Source organism: Lygodium microphyllum, chromosome 15, assembly GCF_053477565.2.
Source record: "Lygodium microphyllum isolate KBCC chromosome 15, Lygodium_microphyllum_v1.1.10, whole genome shotgun sequence".
Classification (NCBI taxonomy): domain Eukaryota; kingdom Viridiplantae; phylum Streptophyta; class Polypodiopsida; order Schizaeales; family Lygodiaceae; genus Lygodium; species Lygodium microphyllum.
In genome coordinates, this window is record NC_141149.1 from 106,269,228 (window position 1) to 106,283,052 (window position 13,825).

A 13,825-nucleotide genomic window follows, 5' to 3' on the forward strand; every position below is an offset into this window, starting at 1 on the left:
GTGGCACCAAGGAGAAAGAACTTCCTTGAAGGTTAAAAGAACTCCTGAGGGTGGAAAGCATAATTGGTACCAATTTGTTGTGAGACGGTAACATTAGTTTTTGCCCCTTCAGAGGCCCGTAGATAATGATCTCTTGAGCCATTTTCTCTTAAGAGCTAGCAATAGGAAACAAAGAAACAATGGAGATTACCCCCACAGCTAGAGCTTGGTGGTCTCTTGTTCATCAAAAATAATTATTTTAACTCAATCATGATCCATAAATATTTTATTATAAATGACATTTAAATTAGTACTAATTACTAGGTCACAAAAATCCAAGATGTAAGGATGTCATTCTATTGAGTGGATATGCAAAGATATTGCATATCTCATTACCACAGAAAGAGGGATATTTAATGAGTAGTTTAAGCCATCTCTCTCCCTCCCTCCCTCTTTGTCATCCCTCTCTCTCTCTTTCTCTCTCTCTCCATCTTTATCACCTTATTTTTTAAACCATCTCTCTTCTTCTCTCCCTCTCCCTCTCCCTCTCCCTCTCCCTCCCACTCTTCTATTACTCCATCCACTTGGCTTGAAATATCCCCATTATTGCAAAGCAAGGCAACTTCATAACATTAAATATTGCCAATAGCTCAATGGTCATTCGAAGGCCCTATGCCTAGTGTTATTCAAGGGAAAGAACTAAGGGGTTGTCTCTATCTCTCTATCTCTATATATATGTAGAATCTATTTCTATATGGCTATATGTCTCTATTATTGTACTCTCAATCTCTATATATCCTTTTATATTACTCTATCTCTCCCAACCTATCTCTAGCCCTAGCTTTCTCTCTCTCTAACTCACTCGTTTTATAACTAACTCTACCTACCTATCTCTATCCCTACCTCTTTTGTCACTAACTCTCCCTCCCCCCTCCCTCTCTCTCTAACTCTCTTTCTATCACCAACTCTTCCTCCCCCTCTCTCTAACTATCTACCTTTCTAACCCTCGTTTCTCTCACTCACTCTCCCCTCATAGCCTTCACACATGATATATTGCAGGTCTTCATTGAGTAAGAACTTGTGGAAGAAATGGATGTACCCATACCTTCTTTTGGTGCACATGATGAGTCCACGTTATTTATGAGAGAGTCACAAATTCACTTTATATAGTCCTTAGTTGACATGTGGACCTATAGTGAAATACACATCGCATAGTGTAATTGAGTCCCGATTTAACACAAGATCTCGAAGACCCTAGTTAAACTAGGACTCATGTGACACATAAGAAAATGAATAACCAAGTTTCTACCTTTTTGCCTCTTGGTCTCTCATCTACGAGGGGTGTCATTCTCTCTATTGTCGCATCCTCTGTCCCTCTCTTCGTTTTCCTTACATGTTTATGGCTATGGTTCTTCCTTTTGGTGCCGTGGTTTCATGGAGTGTGTGAAGGTGTGGAGTGTGTGGAATTGCCGTGATCGAGCCTCATCTTCCTACTGGACATTCACTTTGACGATTAGGTACAACATTCGCGCTCAGTATGGTTTAGGGTCTTGAATAAAAAATTGTGTGTAGGAGGCCGCATCGGCACAACGTCCTCAGGCAAGATTTCTTGCATGGAGAGATTGGAGGTTATCGCATTGTGGTAGTGTGAACTTGCATGTGTTGCATGGAGAGATTGGAGGAAATGACTCATGCCCCGCTTTTTCCTAGGTTGTAAAAACTCGTGGTGGATCGATTAATGCATACATATAAACCAATGTCTATGACTACTAATTTCTATTGAGATGGTGTTGTAAACTTGTTGTTATTTCTTTCCTCAATGAAATGATAGCTCCTAGGGTATACATTCCCTAACCAAAGGATAGGAACCAAAGCTCCTTTTTATCTGTCATTGCTTATTCGTCCAACCCCCTCCCATTAACCCCACCCCCCACCCCCCACTTTTATTTACATGCATGCACTTATGTATTGATGGAAATTTGTAACCTTCCTCTTTCCTTACCAACTCTAAGTAGCTTGACAAGCTCGTAAAAAGGTTAACCCCATAGCCATCAAGAAGTTATCGAGTCAAGCGGGGCCTTTGCAAGCTAGAAAGAGTTAATGAGTGTTTGCATGATTTGTACTCCTTATGTGTGGGATTAATATGGGCCATGTGCTGGGTGCAGGCAATGATTCAAACTTTAGGCAAGGGTTAAATTCGGCATTTGAAGGACTTACAACCAATTCTACTCCTATCCAAGGGAAGTTGAATCTTAGAATTGGGGATTATCGCAACCAATAATCTTTTCTACTTGCACCCATTGGTAACTGTGATGTTATCTTAGGTATGCCTTGGCATTACAAGATTAGACCTCCTCTCGATTTTGTTAAGAAGACCCTTGCTTTTCAATTCAAGGGTTGACGGAACATAGTATGCATTGCTGATGGTGGAGATTGGCCTATGCCAATGGTTAGTCATGTTAGCATTTCTAAAGAAATGAAGAAAGCTATTTCTGCGTACATGATTTTTGTGAGAGAGTCAAAAGAAGCTAATGATTCAAGGGCACTTGATGCCTCTACTAAACACACAATACCAACTAATACTTCTAAGTCTCAGACTTTAAAAGAACCCCTCTCTTTAATTGATCAAGCAATACATGATTTTGTTAAACAATATGAATATTGTTTTGGTGATTCACTTCCAAGAGAGTTACCTCCTAAGCGTCCAAAAGATCACACAATTGATCTTATCCCACGCAGTTCACCACCTAACCAACTGCCTTACCGAGTAAGTGCAAGTCAGCAAGAGGAGATCCTAAAACAAGTAAATGAACTGTTGGAAAAAGGGTTAGTTCAACCTAGCTCTTCTCCATACTGCTCTCCAGTCTTACTTGTTCAAAAGAAAGACGGTTCTTTTTGTATGTTCATAGACTACATATCTTTGAACAAGATCACAATCAAGAATCTTTTTCCTATCCCAAGGATAGATGATATCTTGGATAAGTTGCAAGGGGCTAGTATCTTTAGTCACATTGTTCTTAAGAGCGGCTATCACCAGATATGGATAGCACCTGAAGATGTTCACCAAATTTTGGATTATAGGAGTTCTTAGTCATGCCATTTGGTTTGACTAATGCACCCGCCCATTCAATTGAATGATGGAGAGAATTTTCAAACCTCACTCAAAGTTCATAGGTGTCTTCTTTGATGTCATTCTAATATGCTATTGTTTGTCATTATTGTGGCAAAACATGACATATTGCAGCCAATTGTTATGCTAAGAAGGATGATATTCGCAGTGGTAAATTGTAGCAAGGAAACTATGCATCGTCTTCACGACAGAATGAAGATAAAAATGAGTGTTTGTTTGTTATGCAGCATAAGATGAATGCAGTTACAGGAAAAGGGACACATGATGATGTATGGTATGTCGATTCAGGCGCATCTAATCATATGACCAGTTATGTTGAATGGTTTGGAGAGATGTAGGACTTACAAAACCCAGGTTATGTGCAGATGGGTGATGATTCATGCCACCCAATTTCACACATTGGAAAGGTTCCCTTGTCCTTGTATGTTGGCTAGACAAAGAGTCTGATAGATGTATTACATGTGCCATCAATTACAAAGAATCTGGTGTCTATTGGCCAAATGGTAGAGCAGGGATTGCAGGTCCGATTCAATGCAAAAGGTTATTTTGTAGAAGACTTTAATGATAAGTGTAGCTTGGTCGCAAAAGGAAGTAGAGTTGGCTGAATGTTCACTTTAGATGTTGGAATTTTTGCAATGGATCTGCTATGTATGCTAAAGGAAAAGGAGTAGTTGGAGATATTGAAATATGGCATAAACGTATTGGGCATGCAAATGTGCAAAGAATGAAATTAATGCAGTCCAGAGGATTGGTTACATGGTTGCCTTCTTTTAGAGTTGCAAAATTGCATAAAGTCTGTGAAGCATGTCAGTTTGGTAAGTAGGCAAGACAACCCTTCTCGCATGATAGAGAAGTGAGTAGAAAAATACTTGATGTAGTGTATATAGATGTTTGGGGGCCTACACAGAATGTATCTCTTGGTGGCAGCAAATACTTTGTCACATTTATTGATGACTGTTTAAGGAAGTTATGGGTATACTTCATGAAGAGAGTGATGTGTTTGAGCACTTCAAATCTTTTAAGGCAGCTGTTGAAATAGAAACATGCTTAAAAGTGAAGTGCTTGAGATCAGATGGAGGGGGAGAGTACCTCTCTAATTAGTTTGCTGGCTTTTTGAGGACTCATGGAATAAAGAGTCAATTTACTTGTAGGTATACCCCGCAAGAAAATGGTGTTGTAGAAAGAAAAACGAGCATATTGCAGAAGTTGCACGGGCATTAATGGCTGAAAAGAATATGCCCAAACATTTTTGGTTGGAGGCTGTCCATACTACTGTCTACATTATGAACAGAACTCCCACAGCTGCAGTTCATGGGATGACTCCTGAAGAATGCTTTACTGGCAAGAAGCCCGATGTATCACACTTGAAGGTATTTGGCTGTGTTGCATACGTTCATGTGTCAGATGAGCTACAGAAGAAGCTTGATCCAAAGGCAAAAAAATGTGTTTTTATTGGATACTCTTTAGAGCAGAAAGGGTATCGTTGTTATAACCCTATCATAGGTGAGTTTAGAGTGAGCAGGGATATCTTTGATGAGATGGGAAGTTGGTATACACCTGCTGGTGATGTTTTGGATGATGATAATGATCAGGACAACTATGTGCAAAAAGATAAATAAGAATCACAAAGTCTTAGTGGACCAGAAACATCATCTAGTACTACACCTACAGTGAGCCCTTGGTCTAGGAGACTAAGGAGTAGCCCCACATCTTCAAGTGGATATATAAGTGTTGCAGGGAAGGACAAAGGAAAGAAGAAAGTTTGGATGGTAATGATGCATCTACTAGTCATTTGGGATTGGATGGAGATTCTAGTGGTTCAGAGAGTTTGGATGATGAGCTTGGTATTCCTTCAGTCAGGACACTAGGTATACAGAGAGCTCATAGTAATGTAAAGGCTCCATTGAGTAATCCAGTGGTATGCAGATCTAGCAGGGTCAGATACCCTGTTAAAAGATTTGGTTTTGAAGGTTATAAAGCTCACCATTATGCTTATATGGTGAAACTAGTTGAGGATGTTGAGCCCACTTGTTTTGAGGATGACGTTGGTCATGCTCATTGGGATGCAGCAATGGATGAGGAGATGGCTGCATTAGAAGCCAATAAGACTTGGGATTTGGTACCCTTAGCTAAAGGTAAGAAAGTTATTGGCTGTAAGCGGGTTTACAAAGTCAAGCATAATGCAGATGGTTCAGTTAGCAGGTATAAGGCTAGGCTGGTTGCAAAAGGCTATGCTCAAACATATGGCATAGATTATGAAGAGACATTCAGTCCAGTTGCTAGGATGGCAATTGTTAGGTGTATGATTGCCTTGGCAGCAGCCAAAGGTTGGATTTTGCAGCAAATGGATGTTAAGAATGCCTTCTTGCATGGTGAATTGCAAGAAGAAGTGTATATGGAGCAGCTAGCAGGTTATGAGGATTTAGAGCATCCCACATATCTGAAAAGATTGGAGAGTATCTTGTCAATATTGGATTTTGTATTTCTGACGCTGATCACTCACTTTATGTGAGAAAGGGAGATGCAGGTTTGGTCATCATTGTCATCTATGTGGATGACTTGATTATTATAGGTGATAGTGACAATGGGATTGTTGAACTTAAGGACTTCTTGAAGAAGAAGTTTGAGATGAAAGATTTGGGTGAGTTGAGATACTTTCTTGGTATTGAGGTGATCAGATGTGATGATGGTATATGGCTATCCCAAAGGCAGTATGGCTCGGATATGTTATCCAAGTATGGTGTAACAGCATGCAAGCCTCTTTCAGTACCATTGGAGCAAAATGTGAAGTTGAGTATTGACGTTGGAGATGAGATAGAAGACCCTACTATGTTCAGGAGGATAGTAGGGAGTTTGATTTACATGACTATCACAAGGCCAGAATTGAGCAATGCTGTTGGCCTTGTTAGTCAGTTTATGCAGATGCCTAGAAAGCCTCATTTGGATGCAGTTAGATGTATATTGAGGTATGTGAAGTCCACTTTACATTATGGACTTTTTTATGAGATAGGTAAGGACATACATGTCTTTGGATACACAGATGCAGATTGGGCTGGTAGCATGTTAGACAGAAGATCTACAAGTGGATTCATGTTTTCCCTTGGTAGTGCAGCAGTTACATGGAGCAGCAAAAAACAACCTATAGTTGCTTTATCGAGTATAGAGGCTGAGTATAGAGGTGCTGCTATGGCAGTATGTGAGGTAGTATGGCTACAAAAGTTATTAGGTGATTTGGATGTGCAGGGAGATGGTCCAGTTGTCATTCATTATGGCAACTTGAGCAGCATATAGCTAGCTAGGAATCTAGTATTCCATGCTAGGACAAAACACATTGAGGTGCACTACCACTTTGTGAAAGAGAAGGTACTTGCAGGAGAGATTGACTTGGTATATGTCAACAAATAAGATCAGATAGCTGACATTTTCACAAAGGTATTGGGTGTAGAGAAGCTTCAAAAGTTTCGAAGCTAACTTGGAGTTGCAGAGATAGAATTGAGCTTGAGAGGGAGTGTTGAGATGGCAAGATCAAGATGTGCAGACATTGATGATGGACTGCCTGGCTAGATGAGTCCGCACGTCTACACTTAGCACGTTGGTGGTCATTATGATACTCATATGGCCACTGACTTATCACTTATTATATTTAGTTTTTTACACCTACTTATAGCTGGCAAAGATATAACACCAGCCGATTAGTGTAGTCGGTTATGCACTGTTTGACTTAGAAGGTCACTTTCCTTTATGTTGTATCTTATCTATACTTTGTGTACATTGTATAGTGTGTGGAAGAAGAAGAAGAAACTAGCAAGAAAATTTTTTGGCCTCCATCTTGAAAGGGAGCGACGGATCGAAGGTTGGACTCGAGAGCTATGGTGGGAGAGCAAGAGCAAGAAAGGGAGAGACTAGAAATGGGAACTCCAATAGTCACAATGTGTGACCGGGCCTTCCTTTATTCAAACTGTCACTAAAAAAATAAAGAATAAAGTGATGGTGATGGGTGCCCGCCACCTACAGTGTGCAGTGGCGGTGACTGTCAGTGTAGTAATACACGAGCGGCTAGGCAGAGGCACCTTTACCCCCAACAACCTCCCACTTAAAGGTGAATCTGTCCCAGTGAGAAGTGAAAAGAAAAAGAAAAAAGACAGTACAACATGTACACATGTACAATAGGATGAGGAAAGACGTCATCTCATCCCATGCCCATCAACCTCATGAGGAAGACAAAGCGCTCTGTAGAGAGGCTTTTCGTGAGCAGATCTGCAGGATTCTGGTCAGTCGAGATCTTGACAAGATCAACAGACTTGTCTTCAATGACCCCACGTATGAAGTGATACCTCACCTCAATGTGTTTTGTCTTCGCATGGAAGACCGGATTCTTGGCTAACTGAATAGCACTCATAGAATTCAAATGCAATGTAGGGATAGCATCAATACCAAGGTCAACAACCAAACAACCCAACCAAATGGCCTCCTTGCAAGCCTCAGTGGCTGCAACATACTCAGCCTCTGTAGTAGAAAGGGCCATGCATTTTTGCATCCTGGACATCCAAGAAACAACCTCCAGCATATGTGAATACATGCCAGAAGTGGACTTCCTACTATCTGCATGTCTTGCATAATTAGAGTCAGTGTACCCCACGACTCCTGTATCTTGGCTGCCATAGCATATGCACATATCTGCAGTGCCCTTTAGGTACCTCATGATACCCTTCACGGCATCCCAATGCTTCTTGCCAGGTGTAGCCATATAGCGTGCCACAACACCAATTGCAAAGGCAATATCTGGACGAGTGGCTATCATGGCATACATAAGACTGCCCACTACAGATGCATAGGGAATCTTGGCCATCTCAGCCTTCTGCTCTTCTGTCTGCGGACAATCAGCCTGTGATACCTTCACATAAGAAGGCAATGGACAACAAATAGGCTTTACGTCCTGCATGTAGAAGCGCTCAAGGACTTTATGAATGTACTCCCTCTGTGACAAGTAGAGGAGTCCCTGATGCCTATCGTGTGTAATGCGCATATCAAGTATGTGAGCGGCCTGTCCCAGATCTTTTATCCCAAAGCTCTTCTTGAGCTGAGCCTTAAGAGCATCTAGCTCATCATGAGCTTTCCCTACTATCAACATATCATCCACATAGAGTACCAAAATCAATAAAGAACCATCACGAGCTTTCTTCGTGTAAAGACACGGATCCATAGCACTTCGGCTGTAGCCCTGTGACTGCATAAAGGCATCAAACTTATGATACCACTCCCTAGGTGCCTATTTCAAGCCATAAAGACTTTTCTTCAATTTGCACAGTAGATGCTCCCTGCCAGGTTCTGCAAAGCCCTTAGGCTGCTCCATATAAATCTCATCATGCAAGTCCCCATGTAAGAAAGCTATATTGACATCCATCTAGTATAAATCCAAGTCAAGCTGAGCAACCAAAACCAAGACTAAGCGCAGGGTGGTCATCTTAACCATAGGAGAAAAGACCTCATCAAAGTCCACACCATGCTCATTCTTAAAACCCTTTGCTACCAATCTAGCCTTGTATGCCGGCTTGGGGTGTCCAGGGGTACTTTTTAGCTTGTACACCCACTTGCATGGCAAAGCCTTCTTGCTTGTAGTAGGCAAGGAAACCAAATCCCAAGTCTCATTCTTATGCAAGGAGTCTATCTCAGACTGCATAGCCCTCTCCCAGGAGTGACTGTCACCCCTGCGCATAGCCTCATCATAAGTGAAAGGCTCTCCTGCATCTGTAACCAAGATATAATGCATCGAGGGCTGAAATCTATCATGTGGACGTCTATCTCTAGTAGACCGTCTCACGGCAGGCTCTGCTGCCTGCCCAATGCCCTGACCATGAGCATCTACTGCAGCTGTAGGCTATCTAACTCGTTGTGCGGGAGCTCTCGGCTCCTCCTGAAATATGACCCTGCAGATCTCAACAACTCTCTCAGGCTATCTATGCATCTTGTCTTCATGGAAGACTACATCATGACTGCGGATGGCTTTTCGTGCTTGCGGATCCTAGAGATGGTAACCCATCTTGCCTGCATCCCCATAACCAAGGAAAATGCATTTGACACTCTTGGGATCCAGCTTACTTCTCTTGTCCTTGGGCACATGGCAAAATGCCTCACATCCAAAGACACGGAGATGCGCATAAGAGGGGGTTTTCTAGTCCATACCTCCTCTGCAACCTGAAAATCCAAACCATTAGAAGGTGATCTATTTATGACATGCACAGCTGTACTAACTGCCTCAGCCCAAAAGCTCTGTGGTAGGCCTGCATGGCTAAGCATACTAGATACACACTCCTGGATGGTTGTATTCATCCGCTCAACCAAACCATTTTGGGGGGGTTGTAGGGGGCGGTCAACTGATGCTTAATACCCCTCTCATCACATAATTGCTCAAAAGCATGTGAGACATACTCACCCCCATTATCTGTCCTTAGGCATTTTAGCCTATACCCAGATTGGTTCTCAACCAATGCAAGCCATCTCTAAAACACAGCCAAGATATCAGATTTTAGCTTAATGGGATAAGCCCAAACTTTCCGTGAAAAATCATCTATGAACGTAACAAAATACTTTGCACCACCCATAGACTGACAAGGTATGGGCCCACACACATCCGAATGTACCAATGCCAAGGGCTCACTCATGCGTGGCCTACCAGACTTCTTATGCGTAGACCTAGCCAGCCAGCCATAAAGACAATGCTCACATGAATCAAAACATGCATAATCAAGGGGCAGTAAGTACTGCAAACCAGAAAGCATTTTCATTCCCTTCAAAGACATATGGCCCAAACGGGCATGCCAAAGAGATACATGTGGGATAGAACCCACAGACAAAACATGATCAAGGGAAGAAGTTGATACAATCAAGGGATAGAGACTGCCAGCCTTGACACCTCTCGCAATCACAAGTCTGCCATGAGTGATCTTCCATGCAGAGTCTCCAAAACATACATGATATCCTACATCATCAAGCTGTCCAGCTGACATGAGACTGCGTGTCAAAGAAGGTACATGACGTACATCCTGCATAACAAAACTGCTACCAGAAGGAAACTACAGCCTAACATCACCAATGCCCACAAGATCAAGAGAGCTGTCATCACCCAAGCACACAGAACTCGAAACAGTATGGTATGAATGAAACCACTCTCGGCAAGGTGTCACATGAAAGGACGCACTTGAGTCCAAGAGCCAACACTGTGCATACATAGAGTGTATCTTTGTTATCTGCGAAGCACTAGAAGAAGCTACTAGGATATAATCATCATCATCAATATTCTTAGGCTGCATAACATTGATCTCTTCAATTTTAACATTGGACTTTGCAGGTACTATGCTGCGATCAGAAGACTTATCCTGCACTTTGTCTTTCCCCTTATCTTTGCACCTTTCATTGCGCAATTCATGGCATTGTGGCCTAATATGGCTCTTTTTCCCATAATGGTGACAAGTAACATCTGTATTCTTGCCACGGGATTTGCTATGTGACTTCCCACGAGAGTTGGATCGAGATTTTTGAGAATCCCGTCCACGGCCACTGCCACTACCATGCTTTCCATATCCATCATTCCTGCCTCTAACTGTCATAGCGTGTGACACAGGCATCCAAATTCTTACGGTTAACCTCTTTTTGCAGAAGAGCACGCTCAACATCAGATAATTTCAAGGTAGCAGTAGAGGCACATAATGCAGTGCGGAATACATCCCATGACTCATTAAGAGTACCAAGCAAGAAAAGAGGAGTGACATCCTCTGCAAAAGTGGTATCCTGCGAAGTGAAGTTCTTGAGTATAGCATGGAACTGGCTCAAGTGAGCAGACATAGTCACATTCTCCTTCATGCGCAGATCCATAAGCTGGTTCAGCCAATACATTTGACTCGCTGGACTTTTCTTGTCATAGAGATTCTTGATTTTATCCCACAGTTGCCATGCACTCTGTTCTTTCTCAAATACATTGTAGTGAACCTGTTCTGTGAGAGACAATACAATAGTGGACTTGCATAACTCATCAAGCTCAAGCCATTCCTCATCTGGCATAGTTGCAGGCGGATGCTTGCTTAACCTCAAAGGTTTGATTTATGATTTCTGTACCAACACCTGCCAAATCTGGCTCTTCCAATAAGAGTAATTCGTACCATCAAGCTTAGTGATGTTGAAAATAGCATGATCAGTGGACGAACTCGCCATAATGCAGGCTAGAAGATTGTAGACAGTTCAAAATTGCTTGCTGTTTACTGCAGAAAATGACAAAAAAATCACCAAAATTGAGGGAAAATAGCGAGGAAAGTGGAACCAAAGCTGCTGCCCACCAAGTACAAGTGAAAGTACATCATTTCAGAGTATTTCAACATGAAAAATCCATGTTAGTCCATACATATATGCTTGTTGTAATAAATTTCAGATTTTAGTAAAAGAGAGCTAACAGTGCCAAAATCGGATCCCAAGGCAATCAGATATTACCAAGACCAAAGCCGGCATCATGCGGGTATAACATAGGCATATGACAGTCGATAAGCATGAATCCAACACCCAAACGTGTCATACAAACATCTGCCAGTGAGTAGGCACACCCCCCAGGCAATGGAGCAAAGTGTTCCTGCCACGACCAAAACTTGACACAAGTAGGTGTCAGTTCACAAATATACGGATCCAAAACTGAGACTTAGCTCATAAGCATACAGTGAACCAAGACATATGATGTATCATCCCAAAAAGTAAGAAGTCCCAAAGTCTCAAGTGTCTGTAATGGTATGTAACGGCTCAATGCATAAAAGTACCGCCTGCTCAATGTCTGATAAGCATTCAAGAATGCTCCCACTGGCACAAAAGTCGTATGTACGAGCTCAAGAGCTCAAGCCAAGGCAAGACACAGTGCCAATGACATAAGTCCAAGACAATACATCAATAGTACATCCCGAACATGTAGGCGGTAGAGCATTCGTATGTAGCATCCGTAAGCATGTAAGACATCAAATACATCCCAATCCAAACTCTGACAAGCCAAGTAACATCCAAGACTACTCCAGATAATCCAAAATGCATCCAAGGTGGAGCTTCAATGAGCACTCAAGCTCAACGTATGCATAGGATAATCAACCGTGACATGAGCATCAAGCCGTAGGCAACGGGTATGCATAAACTCAAGAAGCATCACTGTCAAAGCATATACCAATGTCAATAAGTGCGGGCTGAAATAAGCTCAAGCTTCCAAAAGCATCCGGATTCAATGAAAAGCTCAAAGTCGTCCCTCGATGATCAATACATCATAGCATAACCCAAGACATACATCTGGAACCAATAGGCATATGTCAAAGCATGAAAGATAGCTTCAGTCCAAGAGTATTCAAAATGCATTTACTGTTATAAACTATGTATTTCTAGCCCCAAAATCAGGCAAAATCATAGCATTACATGTAGCTTTAATCCCTCAATCAATCGGGATGCAATAGGCATCAAACTGGTTATGTAGTCATGCCCAAACAAGGATAGGCATACAAATACATGCTGTCTCAGACCTGAAATTTGTTGTAGAAGATTTTGTCATCAGAATTTGGAAAATCTGACATCACCATCGCATCCGGAGTGTGCCAAAATCCCAACTTAGACTCTTACCTTGCCTGAATCGGGTTTCGAATGCTCGAGATATGACAAAAAGAGTGACAATGTGTGACCGGGCCTTCGTTTATTCAAACTGTCACTAAAAGAATAAAGAATAAAGTGACGGTGATGGGCGCCCGCCACCTGCAGTGTGTAGTGGCGGTGACTGTCAGTGTAGTAATACACGGGCGGCTAGGCAGAGGCGGCTTTACCCCCAACACATCTCTCTTCTTGTGTTGTTGAGTGAGCTTTCTCTTGTGTATACAGTGTGTGTTTGGTGCAGCAGCTCAAGCAAGTCCCCCCACCAAGCGATTCTTGATAGTGGGGATATGTCCTTGCATGTCTATGATGCACACCCCATCGCATATGTCTCAATTTGATCATGTATCTATGCAATGAACTGCTTTTACCTCGATGGGGTCCCTTCCCCACCCAACTCCATATTCGAGATTTCGGGAATTTCCCATCAATATGGGAAAACCAAATCAAAATGGATTTCATGAATTTTGGAAATTTCATTAATTTGGAACTTGGTGCAATTAAACATATTACTACTTATGGTTGTTTCCAAGAGATTGAAAGAAACTCAAAAAGGTGGTGTTAATAAACACCTTAGTTTTAATATCCTTGAAAATATTCAAGGAAAATCTTCAGTCGATAGATACTTGTAGACTTTCTTTAGCCTTCAATACAACCTTTGGGGAATTTTAAAATTTTTGGGTGATTTTGTACCTTTCTTCATCCAAGAGAAGACAATGCTATCTATTGTTTCCCATCATTCAGGATCTTTTTGGTTGCACATCCAATATTTATCCCAACAATTAAAATACACCTCTGCATCTGTAGCATTTTGACGGCTTTCTATTTGTATTGACCTCACTTTGTGCAACACCAAGCCATATTGGATATACTAGATCTGAAGGTGTAACAAGCACAAAGTCATATTTCTTAACATCAAGCATTGGTTCAAATGCATGTTTGGGTTGTTTGCTCAGAGGAACACAATAGTGATCATTCAACTCTTCCAATCCAATGAAGTCATCTGCATTATCTACATCTATATTGGTTACATCACTTTGTGTTCTTGGCCAAAAATCT